The following is a 26,192-nucleotide window of genomic DNA, read 5'->3' on the forward strand; positions in this document are numbered from 1 at the left end:
AATCAGGGTAAAAGGATCAACCTGTGCATGTACTACAGCGCCTGGGAAATGGAAGATAATCAGGGTAGCTCCAATACATTAGATCAAGATCCCCTTACCAGCATCAAGGGATATCGCTCTTGTAGGGTCAAAGTTGTTATTGACATACGAGTATTTATCCATGACACCGCTGACAACACTCATGTCGTCACTCTTGCTCACTTGCAGAGCGTTGACTTTCCAGCCAAATAGAGCGATCTGGCCAGCCATTCATTACCAAATCCAATGAATTTAAAACACCACACGATCTCGGAGGACACTTTCATTATGTTAATCGTGTCCCGCAGGACACCTCTGCTCGCCTACACACACACACACACACACACACACACACACACACACACACACACACACACACACACACACACACACACACACACACACCACAAACACACCACAAACACACTACAAACACACACACACACACCCACACACACACACACACACACACACCAACAAGGGGACACAGTTGGAAGTTGAAGACACAGATGAATCACAGGGATGTTAGGAAGTATTTCTTCAGTCACAGAGTAGTCAGGAAGTGGAATAGTTTGGGAAGCGATGTATTGGAGGCAGGATCCATACATAGCTTTAAGCAGAGGTATGATAAAGCTCACGGTTCAGGGAGAGTGACCGAGTAGCGACCAGTGAAGAGACGGGGCCAGGAGCTAGGATTCGACCCCTGCAACCTCAACTAGGTGAGTACACACACACACACACACACACACACACACACACACATACACACACACACACACACACACACACACACACACACACACACACACACACACACACACACCTTAAATCCTGAACACCAGTTCAACTTTTCGAATCGACACTTGCATCCGCCATTGACTTCATCAGAACACCACAAGTGCCCACGGCTTGTATACAATCCACTCGTGTTTCGTTACAAGCATTTTATATATAGCACATTTTTCATTTAATTTTACCGTGGAGTAATTTGGAGAAAGTTAAAAACAGACAAGCCATTACGAGTTGAGTAAAAGAATGTAGGTTTAGAGGAACAAGTATGTTAGTGAAGTTGATTCCTTTCTAGTCTTTTTTAATTCTTTTTCCCGCCAGAGAAAATATATGCTGTGGGTGTTAGGTAAAAAACCCGCTTTTCAAACTGCACACAGGTTCTTTCTTTAATTTTTCTCAATCCAAAACTACAAAAGTCGAAGATTTTTTGCCGATTTATATAAACGTTTTGGAGAGTGCAGTAGCCTACATATGTATTTTCCACATCTGCTCATACCGAACGCATCGATGTTACATATATGAGGGGTTAATATCTGCATACATTATAGCAGTGTGGTTAACGTGTATAACCACGGATTTGTGTGGTAATGCGTGTGTACCTAGGATGTGTGTGGTTGTGTAGCTAAGTGTATACACCACACATGTATAATTAATGTGTATATAGTATACATGTGCGGATAATGTGTATACTATAGATCCGTATAGAAATATACCTAGTTGGTGAATCCTATTAGAGCCAGCTGGTTCAGTGGTTAACCTGTGAGTTTTAGGACTCGCCTCTCATTGGTTCGTTTCCCAATCGTTCTGTGATTTGTGTACAGGTAATGTGTATACACATAGGTTTGTATTTAATGCGTTTATACAATAGATCGTGTACTGTTAGTGTGTGTATACTACGGATGTGTGTAGTTAATGTGTATGCTACATATGTGTAATTAACGAGCGAAAATTGCAGATGTTTGCAATAATGTGTAGGCTACAGTTATATGTAGTTGTAGTTATTTAATGTGTATACTACATGTATGGGAATCCTAACGAATGTCTGGTATGGATCTATGATGCTGATTCAAACTCGAATATGGGAACACGTTCTGACAAAACTATACTTAGGTTCTTTCTATGCAAATGCTATACTTTGAAGGCCTGAACGTTATAAGTACTGTGCGCCTTGTACAATGTGAGCTTTTACATCTATCACATGGAAAAAGGGACATTTTTCAACTTGCCGGTTGCGAATGATATATAAGAAAATATTGACTTTCTACGCTGTGACCCAAAAACATTTTTGTCAATATAATAATAATAAGCTGGCCCCCAATGGATTTCCACCCCTTTACCAAGGAGCGTTCTACTATGCTATCTTTGTCTCAATTATCTCAACTGCCGTAGTGGTAGATGCACTGTAGTTAGTTTTCCAGCAGACAGTCTTATAAACGTGAACTCTTAAATCCGCCTTTTCCCAGTACTCTGCCACATGGTAACACGCAACGTCTCAGTCATGCCTGAACCCTGGTTTGTTTTTATATTAGATGTTAAAGGCTTAGACCACACGAGGGCTGCATGTAAACTGGACACCACCAGTCAATAATTCTTTAAATTCCTTAAACAGATTAAACTTTGTATATACTATATACAGAGATACGCAAACCTCTCAGTTTATATAACCTTGGTTCAATGATGCTTGAAATACATTTTTTTCGTTAGGTTCAGAATGATTTTTTTGCGAAATTATTGCATACACAAATTTTCGCTTCCCTTATTCGGCAAGAAGAGCGTTGCTATTTAAGCCAAAATCGCGTTTTACCTATTTGACACGATATATATATATATATATATATATATATTTACATATATATATATATATGTTTATATATATATATATATATATAATATAAATATATATATATATATATAATATAAATATATATATATATATATATATAATATATATATATATATATATATATATTTTTTATTTATTTATTATCACACCGGCCGATTCCCACCAAGGCAGGGTGGCCCGAAAAAGAAAAACTTTCACCATCATTCACTCCATCACTGTCTTGCCAGAAGGGTGCTTTACACTACAGTTTTTAAACTGCAACATTAACACCCCTCCTTCAGAGTGCAGGCACTGTACTTCCCATCTCCAGGACTCAAGTCCGGCCTGCCGGTTTCCCTGAATCCCTTCATAAATGTTACTTTGCTCACACTCCAACAGCACGTCAAGTATTAAAAACCATTTGTCTCCATTCACTCCTATCAAACACGCTCACGCACGCCTGCTGGAAGTCCAAGCCCCTCGCACACAAAACCTCCTTTACCCCCTCCCTCCAACCCTTCCTAGGCCGACCCCTACCCCGCCTTCCTTCCACTACAGACTGATACACTCTTGAAGTCATTCTGTTTCGCTCCATTCTCTCTACATGTCCGAACCACCTCAACAACCCTTCCTCAGCCCTCTGGACAACAGTTTTGGTAATCCCGCACCTCCTCCTAACTTCCAAACTACGAATTCTCTGCATTATATTCACACCACACATTGCCCTCAGACATGACATCTCCACTGCCTCCAGCCTTCTCCTCGCTGCAACATTCATCACCCACGCTTCACACCCATATAAGAGCGTTGGTAAAACTATACTCTCATACATTCCCCTCTTTGCCTCCAAGGACAAAGTTCTTTGTCTCCACAGACTCCTAAGTGCACCACTCACTCTTTTTCCCTCATCAATTCTATGATTCACCTCATCTTTCATAGACCCATCCGCTGACACGTCCACTCCCAAATATCTGAATACGTTCACCTCCTCCATACTCTCTCCCTCCAATCTGATATTCAATCTTTCATCACCTAATCTTTTTGTTATCCTCATAACCTTACTCTTTCCTGTATTCACCTTTAATTTTCTTCTTTTGCACACCCTACCAAATTCATCCACCAATCTCTGCAACTTCTCTTCAGAATCTCCCAAGAGCACAGTGTCATCGGCAAAGAGCAGCTGTGACAACTCCCACTTTGTGTGTGATTCTTTATCTTTTAACTCCACGCCTCTTGCCAAGACCCTCGCATTTACTTCTCTTACAACCCCATCTATAAATATATTAAACAACCACGGTGACATCACACATCCTTGTCTAAGGCCTACTTTTACTGGGACAAAATTTCCCTCTTTCCTACATACTCTAACTTGAGCCTCACTATCCTCGTAAAAACTCTTCACTGCTTTCAGTAACCTACCTCCTACACCATACACTTGCAACATCTGCCACATTGCCCCCCTATCCACCCTGTCATACGCCTTTTCCAAATCCATAAATGCCACAAAGACCTCTTTAGCCTTATCTAAATACTGTTCACTTATATGTTTCACTGTAAACACCTGGTCCACACACCCCCTACCTTTCCTAAAGCCTCCTTGTTCATCTGCTATCCTATTCTCCGTCTTACTCTTAATTCTTTCAATTATAACTCTACCATACACTTTACCAGGTACACTCAACAGACTTATCCCCCTATAATTTTTGCACTCTCTTTTATCCCCTTTGCCTTTATACAAAGGAACTATGCATGCTCTCTGCCAATCCCTAGGTACCTTACCCTCTTCCATACATTTATTAAATAATTGCACCAACCACTCCAAAACTATATCCCCACCTGCTTTTAACATTTCTATCTTTATCCCATCAATCCCGGCTGCCTTACCCCCTTTCATTTTACCTACTGCCTCACGAACTTCCCCCACACTCACAACTGGCTCTTCCTCACTCCTACAAGATGTTATTCCTCCTTGCCCTATACACGAAATCACAGCTTCCCTATCTTCATCAACATTTAACAATTCCTCAAAATATTCCTTCCATCTTCCCAATACCTCTACCTCTCCATTTAATAACTCTCCTCTCCTATTTTTAACTGACAAATCCCTTTGTTCTCTAGGCTTTCTTAACTTGTTAATCTCACTCCAAAACTTTTTCTTATTTTCAACAAAATTTGTTGATAACATCTCACCCACTCTCTCATTTGCTCTCTTTTTACATTGCTTCACCACTCTCTTAACTTCTCTCTTTTTCTCCATATACTCTTCCCTCCTTGCATCACTTCTACTTTGTAAAAACTTCTCATATGCTAACTTTTTCTCCCTTACTACTCTCTTTACATCATCATTCCACCAATCGCTCCTCTTCCCTCCTGCACCCACTTTCCTGTAACCACAAACTTCTGCTGAACACTCTAACACTACATTTTTAAACCTACCCCATACCTCTTCGACCCCATTGCCTATGCTCTCATTAGCCCATCTATCCTCCAATAGCTGTTTATATCTTACCCTAACTGCCTCCTCTTTTAGTTTATAAACCTTCACCTCTCTCTTCCCTGATGCTTCTATTCTCCTTGTATCCCATCTACCTTTTACTCTCAGTGTAGCTACAACTAGAAAGTGATCTGATATATCTGTGGCCCCTCTATAAACATGTACATCCTGAAGTCTACTCAACAGTCTTTTATCTACCAATACATAATCCAACAAACTACTGTCATTTCGCCCTACATCATATCGTGTATACTTATTTATCCTCTTTTTCTTAAAATATGTATTACCTATAACTAAACCCCTTTCTATACAAAGTTCAATCAAAGGGCTCCCATTATCATTTACACCTGGCACCCCAAACTTACCTACCACACCCTCTCTAAAAGTTTCTCCTACTTTAGCATTCAAGTCCCCTACCACAATTACTCTCTCACTTGGTTCAAAGGCTCCTATACATTCACTTAACATCTCCCAAAATCTCTCTCTCTCCTCTGCATTCCTCTCTTCTCCAGGTGCATACACGCTTATTATGACCCACTTCTCGCATCCAACCTTTACTTTAATCCACATAATTCTTGAATTTACACATTCATATTCTCTTTTCTCCTTCCATAACTGATCATTTAACATTACTGCTACCCCTTCCTTTGCTCTAACTCTCTCAGATACTCCAGATTTAATCCCATTTATTTCCCCCCACTGAAACTCTCCTACCCCCTTCAGCTTTGTTTCGCTTAGGGCCAGGACATCCAACTTCTTTTCATTCATAACATCAGCAATCATCTGTTTCTTGTCATCCGCACTACATCCACGCACATTTAAGCAACCCAGTTTTATAAAGTTTTTCTTCTTCTCTTTTTTAGTAATTGTATACAGGAGAAGGGGTTACTAGCCCATTGCTCCCGGCATTTTAGTCGCCTCATACGACACGCATGGCTTACGGAGGAAAGATTCTTTTCCACTTCCCCATGGACAATAGAAGAAATAAAAAAGAACAAGAGCTATTTAGAAAAAGGAGAAAAACCTAGATGTATGTATATATATATATGCATGTGCGTGTCTGTGAAGTGTGACCAAAGTGTAAGTAGGAGTAGCAAGATATCCCTGTTATCTTAGCGTGTTTATGAGACAGAAAAAGAAACCAGCAATCCTACCATCATGCAAAACAGTTACAGGTTTTTGTTTCACAGTCATCTGGCAGGACGGTAGTACTTCCCTGGGTGGTTGCTGTCTACCAACCTACTACCTACATATATATATATATATATATTATATATATATATATATTATATATATATATATATATATATATATATATATATATGCAATAAGATCACAGTAAACAGGTGATTTCAGAATATGCAAAACAACCACTCTGAAAGAATAGAGAAATTCCAAGCGCTTTCGTGACTACTCACATTATCAAGTTCCTTGATAATGTGAGTAGTCACGAAAGCGCTTGGAATTTCTCTATTCTTTCAGAGTGTTTGTTTTGCATATATATATATATATATATATATATATATATATATATATATATATATATATATATATATATATATATTAGTAGTGCTGAAGGCGGCTGAGTGGCTCCTTCTACAGAGCGGTCTCTTCCTGAGCGGTCTCCTCCCGAAAGGGCTGCGGCTGAGTGGCTCCCTTTCCTGAGCTGACTCCTTTTCGCACCTATATGCTAATGACCTTGACCTCGCCCTCAACCCCCATCCACGACCCCAACCCACGACCCCCACCCACGACCCCCCACCCTCGACCACCTCACCCACGGCCCCCCACCCTCGACCACCTCACCCACGACCCCCCACCCACGACCCCACCCATGCCCTTCACCCACGCCCCCCACCCATGACCCCACCCACGACCCCCACCCATGACCCCACCCACGACCCCCACCCTCGACCACCTCACCCACGACCCTCCACCCACCCCACCCACGCCCTCCACCCACGCCCCCCACCCGCGCCCCCCACCCGCCCCCACCCTCGTGCCGACCCACCTGCCCACCGCGCCATCGCGCCCTCGCGCCCGCCCGCGCCCATCGCGCCCGTCCGTTGCGCCTGCCCGCACCTTCTGCTGTGCCTTCTGCAGCGTCGTCTGGATCGTCCCCGCTCCCCGAATTTTTTTCCAATTTTTTTCCAATTTTTTTTTAATTTCATTTTCTTGTGCTCTCCATCTCCTCGGATCAAATTTTTGAGGTTCCCCCTCCCACTTTCACCCCCCATCCCAATTTTTTTTTAATTTCATTTTCTTATGATCTCCTTGGATCAAGTTTTTCTCGATAATACAAAGACTCCATCTCCTCGGATCAAGGTTTTTTGGGTTCCCCCCTCTGGGGGTAAGCATTCAAATGAACTCCCACTTTCACCCCAAAATATTCCTCCTCCATCTCCTTGGATCAAGGTTTTCTCGATAATACCAAGACTCCATCTCCTTGGATCAAGTTTTTGGATTTCCCCCTCTGGGGGTAAGCATTCAAATGAACTCCTCCTATGGGGCATGATACTTTCTCTTACTACAGGTCTAAACATGTGTGACGTCACCCCACCTGTGTTCACTCGGCGGTCAGTGACGTCACGTGATGACCTCACACATACAGGCTGAATCTTGTCGACTTCCCCCTATGTCAGCGACGTCACGTGATGACCGCACACCCAGGCTGAATCTTGTCGAGCAGACAATAACTTAAAATGCAGGATAACCCATTTAATTTCACATTTTTTTTCGTTAATACCCACAACAATCCACAATTTCTTTACAAAATACAACACAAGTCTAGACATTTTTCTCGTTTTAACTATTTCATCAGAAAAAGTCACCACAACACTTACAACTTATAACCACTTTTCGATTAATTCACTAGTCACAATTTTATATATTACGAAGTTAATACGCACACACACCTCACTTTACTTGGAACACCTTCAAAACACTCTCATAAATCATTTGAATACTCACAAAAATACCTTTGAACATTTCCAAACAACACTGAAACACTTCCAAAATATCATTTTGAGTACTCCCAAATACACCACTGAATACTACTAAAACACCACTGAATACAGTCAAAACACCACCAAAATCACCATAAACTAAGATCAACATAACAGACTAACACCCATTTTCACACAAATCCCCTCAAATTACTATAACCAAGACGATTATCAATTTCTATGAGTACACTCTCCTCCAACTAAGATATAACATGAACGCAAAAAAACATGAACACAAACCAAACACACATGAACACTTACAACAGAATCAAGTCTTTTTTCGATATCTCTAGTTCGACAACAACACCCACAACCCACAACACCCACATCCCACATCACCCACAACCCACATCACCCACACCCCACAATTTTTTCTCGTTTTAACTAATTTCATCAGAAAAAGTCACAACAACAACCCACTTATAACATCTTTTTCGGCAACACTAGTTCGACAACAATACCCACAACCCACAACACCCACAACAACAACCCACTTATAACATCTTTTTCGATATCTTTAGTTCGACAACAACACCCACATCCCACAACACCCACAACCCACAACACCCACAACCCACATCACCCACAACAACAACCCACAACTTATATCCACTTTTTCGGTATCTCTAGTTCGACAACAATACCCACAACCCACAACACCCACAAGCCACAACACCCACAACCCACAACACCCAAAACCCACATCACCCACAACCCACATCACCCACAAAAACAACCCACTTATAACATCTTTTCGGTATCTCCAATTCGACAACACCCACAACCCACAACACCCACAACCCACAACACCCCACAACCCACAATTTTTTCTCGTTTTAACTAATTTCATCAGAAAAAGTCACAACAACAACCCACTTATAACATCTTTTTCGGTATGTCTAGTTCGACAACAATACCCACAACCCTCATCACTTACCAATTTATTCACAATTTATTCGATACAAATTTTTCCCCTTCTTTTTATTGAATCTTTAAATGTAATACACATTCCTCCCTACATTACTAAAATTCTAATAAAATCCTCTCCATACCCATCTCCTTGTATCCACATAAATTAATATTATACTCACAACAACTAATCTCACTACCCAACTACTGCGACATGTTTCAACACCCTCCATTCTTTTCCAATATATCATAACTTTTCAATTCTATAATTTCTTTTTAAAATATTCACATATTACCTTTATTTTCAGTAAAATCTCCCCATATTTCATTAAATTTCTAATACAACCCTCCCCATACCCCTCTCCATCTCACCCACATTTCTTTACATCCACTCACCCATCTCCCAACACACCTCTTCTGAACACACACAAAAATCACATTTCACATCCACAAATGCATCTCATCACCCATCTCAAATCCACTAAAATCACTGTAACCAAGATATTCACAAAACTCTATGACCACCTAACACACACACACACACACACACACACACACACACACACACACACACACCTCACTTTACTTTGAACACAAAACACTCTCATACATCATTTGAGACCACTTTTTCTCAATATCTCTTAAGAAATATTCTCTCATCCACAACCTTTATCATCTCACTACAGAACAACCCCAAGATTTGTAGATGAATGGTTCAGAGAACCGACATGTTGATAAATTAGACACATGTGCAACTCTTGGGTATCTTTATTGAGATACCCAAGAGTTGCACATGTGTCTAATTTATCAACCCCAAGATTACTTCGAACACTCTCATAAATCATTTGAATACTCACATAAACACCTTTGAACATTTCCAAACAACACTGAAGCACTTCCAAAATATCATTTTGAATACTCCCAAATAAGATTTATCATCTCTAATTTATCTACACTTACACATTTCATTAACTGAAATTACAACTCATCCACCATACTACTCCCTCAGTCTCCAGACTTTACAACATTATCACAAAAACTAACTCAGACACTTATGACATGAGACATTTTACCAAAACTAACACAAACACATATCTGTTATATCTCCAATATCTAAGATCACCACAATCAAGACGTTTACCAAATTCTATAACCCCACCACTAAGATCACACATTTTTTATACACATTCTCTTAAAACATCATCATAACGAAGATCACTAAAACTATCTATACTTTTACTAAGATCACATAACATTTTGTCTTCTCTAACTCACCCACCAATTTACATTCTCATTCACACTTACACATTTCATTAACCGAAATTACATCTCATCCACCAAACTCCTCCCTCATTCTCCAGACTTTACAACATTAGCACAAAAAAAAAAAAACTAACATATACACTTATGACATGAGACAATACCATAACTAACACACTGACTAACTTTGAACCAACTCTAAACATAACCAAAACACCACTGATCATCTTCAAAAAATACTCTGCACATCATTTGAACACCTTCCAAAACACCATCTAACACCCTTTTTATAGAAATCCCCTCAAATCACTATAACCAAGAACTCCCTCCCCATGGGCGCATAAAAAAAAGCATGAACACAAACCTAATACACAAACACCTAGTACATGATCACCATCAACTGAAAACATATCTTGTACACACATAAATCTAAGACAACCACCATCAACAAACGCTCATATTCACTTACCTCAAAAACCACTAATACCACAGAAAACACTCATTTCTTATAAACATTCACACAAAAAATTATATTTGACAATATCTAAGCGCACTCACCTCACTACCACCAACACACGATGTCACACCCACAGGACCGGCGAAGTCACTTCCAGTGACGTCACACTCCCATCTGTGTTTACTTGGTGGTCACATCACACCCAACCCACCTTGTTTCAACCTGTTGTACCCACAATATCTAAGAACACTATAAACAAGACGATTACCACATTTTATGACCCCACCACTAAGATCACAGAAATCACTCTTTTTTTTTATAAACATTCACACAAAAATCACGATCACCATTTCCATATCATGTTTACCATCATCTATCAACACTCTTCACCAAGATCACCAAAAATCTAAGATCATTCATCTCAAAACTACTATGATCGCTGAAAACACTTATTTTTTTAAACATTCGCACAAAAACAAGACATACACAAAAATACCACGACACTTCCACCAACATCTATAACATAACATGAGCACTATAATATATCTTCACCACCAAAAATAAAAATAATACACACACCCACAACTTATACATTTCAATCGCAAATTTAAGACATGTGACATACACACCAAATCTAAGACATTCACCTCCAACTAAGACATACACATCATAACTAAGACATACACCAAAACCTATAATTGACATATTGACAATAAATATAAGACATAAGCACAAAAAAATTTACCATGTCATGAGACATTACCAGAACTAAGTCACACACCTTCAACTAATACACAATCACTTTACTAAGTTCATGTTAACTATTCATCAACAAAAAATATTAATACAATTTACCCACCAGATTTATGTTATAATCATAAAAACCTAAAATTGTTTTACACATTTTTTTTCTCAAACTGAATATTCATACCACATTTATCATTTCTCATCTATGTTACATATCACATTTCTCACCCTCATCATCCCTAAAACATCCTTTCTTATTCATCCGTATATCACCAAGAGATGTTTTAACCCCGACGACCCATCTCGACACTAGGAGCCAGAGTGTAGTAGGTGGTGTTGGAGTGGTGATGGTTGCTCTGACTCCTACATCGTGATGGCTCGTCGGGGTTAAAACATCTCTTGGTGATATACGGATGAATAAGAAAGGATGTTTTAGGGATGATGAGGGTGAGAAATGTGATATGTAACATAGATGAGAAATGATAAATGTGGTATGAATATTCAGTTTGAGAAAAAAAATGTGTAAAACAATTTTAGGTTTTTATGATTATAACATAAATCTGGTGGGTAAATTGTATTAATATTTTTTGTTGATGAATAGTTAACATGAACTTAGTAAAGTGATTGTGTATTAGTTGAAGGTGTGTGACTTAGTTCTGGTAATGTCTCATGACATGGTAAATTTTTTTGTGCTTATGTCTTATATTTATTGTCAATATGTCAATTATAGGTTTTAGTGTATGTCTTAGTTATGATGTGTATGTCTTAGTTGGAGGTGAATGTCTTAGATTTGGTGTGTATGTCACATGTCTTAAATTTGCGATTGAAATGTATAAGTTGTGGGTGTGTGTATTATTTTTATTTTTGGTGGTGAAGATATGTTATAGTGCTCATGTTATGTTATAGATGTTGGTGGAAGTGTCGTGGTATTTTTGTGTATGTCTTATTTTTGTGCGAATGTTTAAAAAAATAAGTGGGAGGGGAACCTCAAAAATTTGATCCGAGGAGATGGAGAGCACAAGAAAATGAAATTCAAAAAAAATTTGAAAAAAATCGGAAAAAAATTCGGGGAGCGGGGGCGATCCGGACGACGCTGCAGAAGTCGCAAGAGACGGCGCGGGCAGGCGCGACGGACGGGCGCGAGGGGCGCGGGCGGGCGCGAGGGCGTGGTGGGCGAGTGGGTCGGCGCGAGGGCGGGGGTGGGTGGGGGGCGCGGGTGGGGGGGCGTGGGTGGGGGGCGTGGGTGGAGGGCGTGGGTGGAGGGCGTGGGTGGGGTCGTGGGTGGAGGGTCGTGGGTGAGGTGGTCGAGGGTGGGGGTCGTGGGTGGGAGTCGTGGGTGGGGGTCGTGGGTGGGGTCATGGGTGGGGGTCGTGGGTGGGGTCATGGGTGGGGGGGCGTGGGTGGAGGCCGTGGGTGGGGTCGTGGGTGGGGGTCGTGGGTGAGGTGGTTGAGGGTGGGGGGTCGTGGGTGGGAGTCGTGGGTGGGGGATCATGGGTGATGTGGTCGAGGGTGGGAGGTCGTGGGTGGGGGTTGAGGGCGAGGTCAAGGTCATTAGCATATAGGTGTGAAAAGGAGTCCCCTCAGGAAAGGGAGCCACTCAGCCGCAACCCCTTCGGGAGGAGACCGCTCAGGAAGAGACCGCTCTGTAGGAGCCACTCAGCCGCCTACAGCACTACTTATATATATATATATATATATATATATATATATATATGTATATATATGTATATATATATATGTATATATATGTATATATATATTTTATTATCACACTGGCCGATTCCCACCAAGGCAGGGTGGCCCGAAAAAGAAAAACTTTCACCATCATTCACTCCATCACTGTCTTGCCAGAAGGGTGCTTTACACTACAGTTTTTAAACTGCAACATTAACACCCCTCCTTCAGAGTGCAGGCACTGTACTTCCTATCTCCAGGACTCAGTCCGGCCTGCCGGTTTCCCTGAACCCCTTTATAAATGTTACTTTGCTCACACTCCAACAGCACGTCAAGTATTAAAAACCATTCGTCTCCATTCACTCCTATCAAACACGCTCACGCACGCCTGCTGGAAGTCCAAGCCCCTCGCACACAAAACCTCCTTTACCCCCTCCCTCCAACCTTTCCTAGGCCGACCCCTACCCCGCCTTCCTTCCACTACAGGTAGTAGGTTGGTAGACAGCAACCACCCAGGGAAGTACTACCGTCCTGCCAGATGACTGTGAAACAGAAACCTGTAACTGTTTTGCATGATGGTAGGATTGCTGGTGTCTTCTTCTGTCTCATAAACACTCTAGATAACAGGGATATCTTGCTACTCCAACTTACACTTTGGTCACACTTCACAGACATGCACATGCATATATATATATATACATCTAGGTTTTTCTCCTTTTTCTACATAGCTCTTGTTCTTCTTTATTTCTTCTATTGTCCATGGGGAAGTGGAAAAGAATCTTTCTTCCGTAAGCCATGCGTGTCGTATGAGGTGACTAAAATGCCGGGAGCAATGGGCTAGTAACCCCTTCTCCTGTAGACATTTACTAAAAAAGAGAAGAATATATATATATATATATATATATATATATATATATATATATATATATATATATATATATATATATATATATATATATATATAATGAGAGAGTACCATAAGAATAAACCATGTTATACAGGACAAAAAAAAAATATTTTCAGTCCGCTTGAGGCCCTCAATGTACATACACTGTACATGTCGAGGATACTCAGGTATCCTCAACAGATATCCTACGGCTGTATCTCACATATGCATCCCGCTTATGCACATATCAGAACCTCCTGATATTTGCATAAGCGTTCTTTCCTTACAGAACAATTTCGCCGCATAAATAAATTCGATTAATAACACCCTGTGCTTCACTATTATAGGAATTTTATTTTAAGAGCAAACTATGACTATTACTAGTAGTAATAATAGAAGTAATAGTAATAATATGTGCTCCAGTTCCCTGAATTAAGCCTGAATACCTTCCACATCTCCCCCACTGTATAATCCTACGGTTTTAGCGCTTCTCCTTGATTATAATAATAGTAATGGAAGTAGCAGTAGTAGTAGCAGTACATTCATCAGAGCACTAAACCCTTAGGGATCATACAGGGCTTGGAGAAAGGGAGTTAATCAAGAAGAGGTTAACTCTGATTCTTTGGATCAAGATCATTCACCGGCATCAAGAAGTACCCGTCTCCTCGGAAGCGCAGAAGTATTGTCAAACGTCAAATCCACCAGACTCGTAGATCTGTTTCATTAAATTTTAAATTTAGATTTAGTTGCATCAATTTTATTACTTGTGATAATTTGATACTGATATATTTTGCCCCAACCCCCCTTTTTCAAATTTATCTCTGCCAATTATCTTTAAAATATCAAATATTAGTATTACATAACACAAAGGAGAATGAAAATAGCAATACACTTGAGTTACGTTCGAAACATTACCTCAGAAAATGAAAACGAAAAACTGCTGAACGTTTCCGTCCGTCCTGGACTATTACCAAATAAGTGACTTGACAATCGTCTTGGATGGACCGAAAGGTTGTCCAGTTTTAATTTCCAATTTCTGAGTAAGTTGTGAACGTAACTCAAGCGTAGTTATGTATTCCTCTCTAAACCAACTATCTGCTGGCACCAGCAATTGACCTCCTGCGTGCCTTGTCTCTGAGGTAAAAAATCTTAATAGTATCCATCGGTCTTCGGAGCACACAGTAAAGTGTCCCCGCTTCCCCGTCCCCATTCTTGTTTAAATTTACCAAAACCTTTCATAAATAACTTACACTTTCCAGAGGAAACTTTAGATGACGCTTCTGGCCGTCCTTAAATATTATCATGTCACAGTTTTGACATTTTATTATTATTATTATATATATATATATATATATATATATATATATATATATATATATATATATATATATATATATATATATATATATATATATATATATATTATTAACACATCGACCGTTTCCCGCCAAGGTAGGGTGACCCGAAAAAGAAAACTTTCACCATCGTTCACTCCATCACTGTCTTGCCAAAGGCATGCTTACACTGCAATTATAAAACTGCAACATTAACACCCCTCCTTCAGAGTGCAGGTACTGTACTTCCCATCTCCAGTGTTTAAGTTAGTGGTTGCAATGAGCTTGGTGACAATTTACAATTTAAAGTGTATAATATTAAGTGGTTTGGCAATGAAAATAGTTTATGGTGTGCAAAATATATATATATTTTGTTTTTTTGTGGGGGAGGGGTTATTACTATACTGTATCATAATTGTAGATGCAGGGAAGTGAGTGAACATAGTATGCTTTCTCCTTAGATTTTAAAATTATACTATTACGGCACTTACAGTGTTTGTTAAAAGATTTTGAATTGGGTTTGATTAGGTTTGGTTAGTATGGGTTAGACTAAGTTACAACCCAACCTAACCCAATCTAAACAAATAAATCCACAATATAAAACTATTTCCATTGCAAAATGCACATATTATTGTACATTTAAAAAAAATCATCACTAAACTTAGTGGAGCATATAAACTGAAAATTTACATTAATAATTAGTGGTTGATACTAGTCTAGTTGATAGGCTTTCTACCTAACGAACCAACTGTGTCGTAGTATCTATAATGTAAAGGTAAGGTCATGGGCCAACAGGCCTGCTGCAGTGTTCCTCCTTTCTTATGTTCTTATGAATAAAACACCTGTACAAATGTTAAATAGTAAAGCTCTTTTCTCGGCAATTAAAGTCACTGTAAACAAAAACACTGATTTCATGCTATACTAAATTCAACGTAAAACTATTTGAAAGTCAAGCATTTACGAACACAATAACAAAACAAATCTGCACAAATTACCACACAAAAAGGACTTCACTCTGAACCACAACAATTACAATACAAATACTTCCACAAACCTAACAACATATAAACTCACAAAAACAAATAAACACACTACAAAACTATACGACCACTCTAACTTTTATGCACCAACATCGCTATAGCACCACCATCACAAGCACCACCAACACCATCACCCTACCATTACAAATGACATCATCACCTGCACCATCACCACAACTGCAAATGCCACCCACCATCACAAACACCACACCACCATTACAAACGCCACTTTTACAAGCACCATCATCACAAACGGCACCGTCACAAACACCGCCAAAACAAACGCCAATATCACAAACACCCCTATCACCAGCACCACCAACATTACAATCACCACCAACACCAACATTATCATCACCACCAAAGCCAACATTACGATCACCACCAACGCCAACATTACCATCACCACCAACGCCAACATTGCCATCACCACCAACGCCAACATTGCCATCACCACCAACACCAACATTGCCATCACCACCAACGTCAACATTGCCATCACCACCAACGTCAACATTACCATCACTACCAACATCACCAGTACCATCAAGGCCAGCATCACTAGTACCACAAGCACCAGAATCATCACGAATATTTTAGCAACACCTCTACTCAGCAACAACAAATAACTTTTATTACCACAATAAAAAATATAATTGTTATTACAACACACTCGCTGTTTTCCCACAACCACAAGTGCCACAAAACACAACACTATTACAACCACAAGTGCCACAAAACACAACACTATTACAACCACAAGTGCCACAAAACACAACACTATTACAACCACAAGTGCCACAAAACACAACATTATTACAACCACAAGTTCCACAAAATACACCATTACAACCACAAGTACCACAAAACACAACACTATTACAACCACAAGTACCACAAAACACACCATTACAACCACAAGTTCCACAAAACACAACACTATTACAACCACAAGTTCCACAAAACACAACACTATTACAACCACAAGTTCCACAAAACACAACACTATTACAACCACAAGTACCACAAAACACACTATTACAACCACAAGTACCACAAAACACAACACTATTACAACCACAAGTACCACAAAACACACTATTACAACCACAAGTGCCACAAAACACAACACTATTACAACCACAAGTGCCACAAAACACAACACTATTACAACCACAAGTGCCACAAAACACAACACTATTACAACCACAAGTTCCACAAAACACAACACTATTACAACCACAAGTACCACAAAACACAACACTATTACAACCACAAGTTCCACAAAACACACTATTACAACCACAAGTACCACAAAACACAACACTATTACAACCACAAGTTCCACAAAACACAACACTATTACAACCACAAGTACCACAAAACAAACCATTACAACCAGAAAAGCCACAAAACACAACACTATTACAACCACAAGTACCACAAAAACACAACACTATTACAACCACAAGTACCACAAAACAAACCATTACAACCACAAGTACCTCAAAACACAACACTATTACAACCACAAGTTCCACAAAACACAACACTATTACAACCACAAGTTCCACAAAACACAACACTATTACAACCACAAGTACCACAAAACACAACACCATTACAACCACAAGTTCCACAAAACACAACACTATTACAACCAAAAGTGCCACAAAACACAACACTTACAACCAGAAGTTCCACAAAACACAACACTATTACAACCACAAGTGCCACAAAACACAACACTATTACAACCACAAGTACCACAAAACACAACACTATTACAACCACAAGTACCACAAAACACAACACTATTACAACCACAAGTTCCACAAAACACAACACTATTACAACCACAAGTACCACAAAACACAACACTATTACAACCACAAGTACCACAAAACACAACACCATTACAACCACAAGTACCACAAAACACAACACTACTACAACCACAAGTTCCACAAAACACACTATTACAACCACAAGTACCACAAAACACAACACTATTACAACCACAAGTTCCACAAAACACAACACTATTACAACCACAAGTACCACAAAACACACCATTACAACCACAAGTGCCACAAAACACAACACCATTACAACCACAAGTACCACAAAACACAACACCATTACAACCACAAGTACCACAAAACACAACACTATTACAACCACGAGTACCACAAAACACACCATTACAACCACAAGTGCCACAAAACACAACACCATTACAACCACAAGTACCACAAAACACAACACTATTACAACCACAAGTACCACAAAACACAACACTATTACAACCACAAGTTCCACAAAACACAACACTATTACAACCACAAGTACCACAAAACACAACACTATTACAACCACAAGTACCACAAAACACAACACTATTACAACCACAAGTTCCACAAAACACAACACTATTACAACCACAAGTACCACAAAACAAACCATTACAACCAGAAGAGCCACAAAACACAACACTATTACAACCACGAGTACCACAAAACACACCATTACAACCACAAGTGCCACAAAACACAACACTATTACAACCACAAGTACCACAAAACACAACACTATTACAACCACAAGTTCCACAAAACACAACACTATTACAACCACAAGTACCACAAAACAAACCATTACAACCACAAGTGCCACAAAACACAACACTATTACAACCACAAGTTCCACAAAACACAACACTATTACAACCACAAGTACCACAAAACAAACCATTACAACCAGAAGAGCCACAAAACACAACACTATTACAACCACAAGTACCACAAAACACAACACTATTACAACCACAAGTACCACAAAACACAACACTATTACAACCACAAGTACCACAAAACAAACCATTACAACCACAAGTGCCACAAAACACAACACTATTACAACCACAAGTACCACAAAACATACCATTACAACCACAAGTACCACAAAACACAACACTATTACAACCACAAGTACCACAAAACACACTATTACAACCACAAGTACCACAAAACACAACACTATTACAACCACAAGTACCACAAAACACAACACTATTACAACCACAAGTACCACAAAACACAACACTATTACAACCACAAGTACCACAAAACACAACACTATTACAACCACAAGTACCACAAAACACAACACTATTACAACCACAAGTACCACAAAACACAACACTATTACAACCACAAGTACCACAAAACACAACACTATTACAACCACAAGTACCACAAAACACAACACTATTACAACCACAAGTTCCACAAAACACAACACTATTACAACCACAAGTACCACAAAACACACCATTACAACCACAAGTGCCACAAAACACAACACTATTACAACCACAAGTACCACAAAACACAACACTATTACAACCACGAGTACCACAAAACAAACCATTACAACCAGAAGAGCCACAAAACACAACACTATTACAACCACATGTTCCACAAAACACAACACCATTACAACCACAAGTTCCACAAAACAACACCATTACATGCAACATTATAAGCACCATTACAAGCAAGAGTCAGAGAAGAATTCCTTATTCTCATCTCTCCCTCACTCAATCAATCCCTCTCCTGTGTTCCTGGCATCGTTAATCTTCCGTCCTCTCTTTCTCTGTCACTATCTGCATATTTAATATTCTCTCCCTCTCTCTCTCTCCCTCCCTCCCTCCCACTCTATCTCCCCCTCCCTCCTTCTCTCCCTCCCCCCCCCTCTCTCTCTCTCTCTCTCTCTCTTTTTAGAAAGACAGAAAATACTAAGAAAATAATAAAGAGGGAGATCATTCAAGTTAAAATGAGAGAGCAGAGAGACGAAAACCCAGACAAGCTAGAATATAAAGAAACGAGCACGCAAGAAAATCATAAATCAACATAAGTAAAAAAAGTGAAAAAAAAAGAACTAATGTTCTAGGAAAACCAATATTACATGTCAACAACCTGGGTCAATATTATGAGCATCTCTCGAGGGGAACTAAACAAATCAACAAACCCCTGCTTGCTGAATCGGCTGGAGAGAGACATATTGCTTTTCAAAAACGTACAACCCCTTCAAACGTCCTCATTTCACATAAAGTATAAACATTTGGTTTGCATGCAAAATGTCCTTGTTGCCATTCAGTGTTTTTGAGAACATTTTATCCAAATATTCGACTCTATTTTGCAAGACTGTATTCTCAATGCTGAGAGTATGAAAGCGCAAGAACAGTTAAATAGATTCTGAAATTCTCTCTCATGGTATCCATAATAAGATACTTACAATTTCGCTATAAGAACAGTTACAGCTTAACCTCATGCCATTTTACCTGAAAAAATATGGGTATCATAAGAAAATACTCCAGTCTGATATTCATTTCAAAAAATATAAATTTACATGTTAAAAAAAAAGCAACGCACCCATAATCTCATTCATATTCAGGGAGAAAAACATAATATTGGCATAGTTTTCTAACAACTCTCAACATCATACACTAAAACTTAACATTGGAAACTAAAATGCAGCGACCAGCAAAACGAATGACTAGATTCAGCGTAGCGTAAAAGGAACTTTAAGCTTCATAAAAGATTCAACCCCCAACAATATACTTATCTGATACCTAGTATTAACATAAGGTAGTTTTATATCAGGCTTCTATTACTTACATTATTTTAATTAGGGAGTAAATGCTAAATTGGTAGGGGAGTGTGAGATGCAATAAAGTTTGATCCAAGGAAGGGAAGGATAAATTCCTCACCATCATCAAGGCACCTTTGTTAAAGGGGTTCCATTACCTAATAACCCCCGTCTTGCAAACAAAAATAATAATTATTATTATCATATTCACGAGTTTAAATTACTCATTTAGCTTTACGTGTTTTGAGTAGTCATATTATCTTGTGAAAAAGTACACGTGGGGGAAACTGGGAAATACCTAATAACTCGTATTAATGAATACAAGCATGTCTGCTGCATCAACAACGAAAACAGTTGGGACAGTGGCTAGCAACAGAGTTGTAGAATAAATTCTCTGTATTAAGACTGTTGTGTCAGGCAAGAAGCATATATTTCAAGTATACGATACCGACAAGTTGATGAGCAAGAAAGACACTGAGTATATTGACGAAACATTTCACCTGCACAACAGGCTTTTTCAATCTAATATAGGGGTGACTCTTATACAACTTTATCGCTAACCGCTGCCCCAATTTACTTGCATAACTTCCACTAGTGGGTCCCGCTCACCTGTAACACCGTCTCTAATTGCTGCGCCTCTCCTCTATCCCCAGTATATAAAACTCCACCTTCATGATTATCTTTTAGACAGGTTATGTCAAAGGGATTGAACAACTTCGATCCAAGCTAAAGGACTAAACATCTATTAATTAACTCTTCAAGGCTGAAGAACAAAACGCCCTAAATTACCTCTTCAACTCTTCCATTGCGTCCAGCATAAAAGTCGCTTTGTTAACGACTGAAAAAGTCTGCTGCGCAGGCGAAACGTTCCGGCAATACTGATTCATAAGTATTGCATATATGTCTTATCCATTCATAATTTCTCTTATTTATTAAAGTATTTTTTTTAATCTTAGAGTGCAGGTAAACTGCACACTAATTACAATTAACGTCGCAAGACGCTATTATAATTTTGATATCAAAAGCTTACAAAGTTTAAAAGCGCTGACACGTTGTCAGTGGGGGCTGTCAAGTTCGAAAAATTTAATAATGAAATTTCTAGGCACAATATCTCAAGGGGTTTTACAATTAAAAAAATATAATTTAAAGATACATTTTACATACATAAATCTGCTATCATGGCAAAGCTTAACCAGCAATAATTTTAACTGGATACAAACAAATACTGCCGACAATAATGAAGAAATAACAGGAGCAGAGCATTTATTGTGAATACGTTTGATTGTGTAGACTTCATAAAGTCATGACTTTATAAAGCTCTACAGTCCACACAGTGAAATGTCACGATAAAAGCTCGTTTAGCACCTTTAGTTTTTCTTCGATAAATCTTGTGTACGCATGCCCAAACTGCAATTTCTAAAGCTTGATTTTTTTTTTCATCATTCCGGAAAAACTAGTTCATACGCATAATGCATTACAAGGATGATACGAAGATATTTTCAATACGCGATTAGATAATACTGTATTATTAAAAACTTATATACAGCTGTAAAGTCGGTCAATTAACATGCATGGAAGACTTCAATGTGTGATACAATTTTAGATATATTTTACTCTAAATTTAAAGAAAACAGAAACAAAAAGTATGTACAAGTCAATATATATCTGTATGTAGTATATATACATCAAGGGACCAATTTCTAACAGTGTATCTCGTGTATATATATATATATATATATATATATATATATATATATATATATATATATATAGAGAGAGAGAGAGAGAGAGAGAGAGAGAGAGAGAGAGAGAGAGAGAGAGAGAGAGAGAGAGAGCAGAGAGAGCAGAGAGAGCAGAGAGAGAGAGCAGAGAGCAAAGAGAGAGCAAAGAGAGAGCAGAGAGAGAGCAGAGAGAGAGCAGAGAGAGAGCAGAGAGAGAGAGCAGAGAGAGAGAGCAGAGAGAGAGAGCAGAGAGAGAGAGCAGAGAGAGAGCAGAGAGAGAGCAGAGAGAGAGCAGAGAAAGAACAGAGAGCAGAGAGAGAGCAGAGAAAGAACAGAGAGCAGAGAGAGAGCAGAGAGCAGAGATAGAGCAGAGAGAGAGCAGAGAGAACAGAGAGAGCAGAGAGAGAGCAGAGAGCAGAGAGATAGCCAGACAGACAGACAGAGACTTAATCCCTAAGAGAATAAGGTATTCTTGACTGATGGCGAATCAGTGACATGCAGCATTAATGACCGATGCCTAGTCGATAGTCTTTAAACTTAATAAAACCACAAACCATCAAGAAAACAGATGTTAATCTGAACAGATTTCATGACTGAGATAAGTGAGCTGCTCCCTACAATGCAAAGACACACTCTAATATGAATAACTATTTTTAACATTACAAAGAAATAAAAAAAAAATACACGCAGCCGGCCGTACCTTACATTTTCTCATTTAACATAATTAATCAGTCATGGATACAAATACAATCATTCATTTTGTATGAGTGATCTACTAATCTAAAACTTGAAACATGCGTTGTTTAAACTCAAGCTTTTTTGCATATTTTGCATTTTTTCGAAATTTGTTAGCAAAATGACATACCTATGCTAAACTTTTGAACAACAGTCAAATGAAGGCTGTTCCACCTCGTTTAGTTAAGAAAACACAGAAAAAATTATAAAGTTTCGACCTGCAAACCATGATTACCGAACCAATTGCCTTTAACCAGAGGGCAGAGCCAAATCAACATACCAAATGTATTAAATTGGTTCGGGAACATTTATATTAAATGCTTTGGTTGTGCTGCACAGCTGTGGGTAAACTCTAGCCTAATTTAGTATTCAAAAACCCAGAAGACAACTCGGCTTCGATACAAAGAATTGTATTTCTCTTCGGAAAGATTTTTATGTATTTACCACCATATATAATATTAAATATATCTTCACCTGAAATAACTGTTGTTAACCTGTAATAATAATAATAATAATAATAATAATAATAATAATAATAATAATAATAATAATAATACAATCAAAACTAAGCGCTAAACCCACAAGGGTCATACACCTGTTAACCTCTAAACAATTCTTGGTTGTTTGTTGTTTGGTTTAAGTATACAGACTACATCTATGCTGTACACCAATTACGACTGCTTTAATTTCTAACATTAGGGAGTTTGCACTGCCCCTCTATGTGAATATACATCGACAAAAATACATTCCTTAGAATATATTCTCAATGGTTGCATTCCTGGTACTTAACCATGGGTCACCTGAACTTTCCCTCCCCCTATACCGAAAACAAAGCTTATGTAAATTCTTACATAAGGCACGCAAATTCAAATATTTTATATTAGGTAAATTAAAACATTTTATATTTAAAAAATTAAGCTATTTTTATATAGAGGATATTTGAGCAATATTGGATTAGTAAAACTGCATGTCGGTATGTAAACAAATGTTCTCCTGAAGAAAGAGGTGGTGGCGAATCTTAGGTGATTGCTTCCATCTGAGGTGGTAACCTTAAGCATCTACACAACTCAGTTTTATTGTTGTTAATTACTTTTTCAGTCGTCCCCCTTACCTTCCCCTTTTGTGATTGTTCGCCTTTCCTTCTACATCTACTCTATTCCCACACCTATAATTCTTGCATTTAAATATATTAACCAGGCTGTGACGGATATGTGAGCCAGCGGGTCGCCAGCACCAACAGCTTGGTTGATCAGGCTTGCACCAGACCAGTAGCCTGGCCCAGGGCCGGACTGCAAGGGTAGGAAAATTCTCGAAACCCATCAAAATTATAGCAGAAGTGTCTTGCATTCCTTAAACTACTTTTTACTTGACTTGTTTTCTTTTATCTGTAGTCCTATCCTCTCCTCATCTATTCTTCAACAATCCCCAAATCCCCTTCACCCTTAGTGGGTCCTTACTTGAGAGTCTTCGTTCGTTCGAGTTTCTCTTAAGGCTTTCATGCACTCCAGTCCAAGTAAAAAGAGTATTATTATCGTCAATTCTGAAAAATCATACTAATTTGGTAAATTTCAATACAATTTCACCAGGAAGGCTAATTACTTAGGCTTGTATGTAGGCTCTCCGCGCCACCTCTAACAGTTAATTTATGGATAAAAAACTAGTTTATATAGAATGTTTCTCCCTTCAAGGGGCGTGCTTTAAAGTTTTTAAGGGCTTCCTATCTAAGGAACTGGAGCCACCTTCATCTAATGTTGAAAATGGTATAAAATACCGACAAGATGAAGATTATGGCATATATGTTTTATTCTACCTTCACATTCTTTAGATCAAACCTAATTACCAAACATTCTCTACGCACTGTATAACCCCGTACGAGTGCACTTCCTTAATAATATAATAATAATAATGTCTCTCAGCAGGTTTCCAACCTGCGTATAAGAATAGGTATCCCATTTTCTGAATCGTTACATAATTCCTCTATGGTTGTAAATGATATAGTGATACTGACAACCGTTGAAGCGAACATTTGGGTATAGTCCTGGACATTTATTAAAGGAAAAGTTTCGCCACGGGTGACTAAATCACTTATGATGAAACAACTTGAGTAAATATCCTTAAGGAATGATGAAGCCACTTGTGATGAAGCGTGTCCCTTAATAAATGTCCTGACACTTTCCATACTAACCTTCCTAGGACATTGTTAAGTAGTGATCGTCTGGCTACTCAAGAACGCTACTAGGTAGTGAACCTCTGACAATCCTAAGATTCTACTAGGTAGCGGTCGTCTATCCTAGGACATTGCAAGGTAGTGATCGTCTGACCGACCATCCTAGGATACTACTAGGTGGTGATCGTCTTACCATCCTAGAACTACTAGGTAGTGACCTGCTTTTCTTTAAATGGGGTGTAAAGTCTATCTCCAGTTAGCCAGCGGATACCTAACCAATTACTGGTCACCATTTGACAAAGACCAGCGTCAGGAGACACTTGTCTTGTTTCCTAACAAATAAACCAACACCTGTGAACCCAATCTGTTTTTCTTTTTATAAATTACACAAGACGTTTAGCACAGATAAAACTATTACACTATATTGCCATATACATTAAAATTAACGCATTCTTTCACAATAGCTAAAAAATATTAAAAA

The 26,192-nt window shown here is 38.8% G+C and overlaps 1 protein-coding gene across 1 annotated transcript in view; it reads right to left on the reverse strand.

Annotated features, from left to right (window-relative positions):
• LOC128684571 (mucin-5B-like) overlaps positions 1-26,192 on the reverse strand; it is a 1,040,772-nt gene that overhangs the window by 988,097 nt on the left and 26,483 nt on the right. The window lies entirely within an intron of this gene.

This window comes from Cherax quadricarinatus, chromosome 4 (genome assembly GCF_038502225.1).
Source record: "Cherax quadricarinatus isolate ZL_2023a chromosome 4, ASM3850222v1, whole genome shotgun sequence".
Lineage (NCBI taxonomy): Eukaryota > Metazoa > Arthropoda > Malacostraca > Decapoda > Parastacidae > Cherax > Cherax quadricarinatus.